Raw genomic sequence first — 1,049 nt, forward strand, 5'->3', positions numbered from 1 at the left:
ATCCTCATTTTGACCATCCGCTGAGTGACTCCTGCACAAGCGTGGAGAGAGAGAGAGAGAGAGAGAGAGAGAGAGAGAGAGAGAGAGAGAGAGAGAGAGAGAGAGAGAGAGACTCTTTGAGCCTTTGCTCTTTGTGAGTGTTGCATATTTGTGTGGGTGGGTGCCTCTTTCCATAACCGAGGCGATGGCGACCCAAAACCCATTTGCATCAGTTGGTCGAGAATGATGAGCTTACAATCCTCATCGCGCATGTTGGAGCTGCTTCTGCTCAGGAAGACGTTAAGAAACCTCCTTCCTTGTAGCAAGGGCGGCAACAAGTTGCCGCTCTTGCCAGACATCCCACCAAGTCGTCTCCTCCCTCTCAAACTCTGAGAAAGTCACAGGCTCATGGTGGTAGGGATCAAGGTTGTGATCATAGAGGAGATGGGGGTGAGTTTGGGAACCGTGACAAGGGTTCAACATATGGTTACAACATGCCTAGATGGGAAATGGGGTGAGGTGATTGCAGTGATTATAATGACTGGAATCATCAAAATGGTGGTGAGTACAGAGGTAGAAAAGGTGGCTATGTTGGTGGTAATGCGGTGCAAAATGGTGAATTCTCAATATCGTGAGACGATGGGGAAGGAAGGTTTTCACAAGAGCAGCGTGGCGGTGGTGGTCATGGAAGAGGAACAGAATGGAAGACATACTTATAACTGGAGGAGTAGTGGAGGATGCGGAAGTGAGGTCAAGCGAGATGTCCTGGTCAACTGAGGTGTAGAGCTGGAGCAGAATGTAGTTGAAGAGGCTGAGGTATCTTGGTTTCGTGAACACAGAGCAGCACCCAAAAGGTATAAGCAATAATCGCCACACAAGCAACTATGAAGGGGAAGAGAATAAGTCATCCTTTTGTGATTTTTTTTTATTACTATTTTTACATTATTTTCCTCAAAATCTAAGCGGGATTTTTCCTTTTTTCCTTCCTCTCAGAAGTATTTTCAAATTTCAAAGCGACGCAATTGTAAGACACATTTTTCTCGAATACTGGTGAGCATCCTTTGGCAACC

The 1,049-nt window shown here is 46.1% G+C and overlaps 1 pseudogene; it reads left to right on the plus strand.

Annotated features, from left to right (window-relative positions):
* The first annotated feature begins 222 nt into the window (after positions 1 to 222).
* On the plus strand, positions 223 to 756 carry LOC147455104 (uncharacterized; annotated as a pseudogene).
* Positions 757 to 1,049: the final 293 nt, after the last annotated feature.

Source organism: Adiantum capillus-veneris, chromosome 6 (assembly GCF_014529385.1).
Source record: "Adiantum capillus-veneris isolate H3 chromosome 6, ASM1452938v2, whole genome shotgun sequence".
In the NCBI taxonomy this organism is placed as follows: Eukaryota; Viridiplantae; Streptophyta; class Polypodiopsida; order Polypodiales; family Pteridaceae; genus Adiantum; species Adiantum capillus-veneris.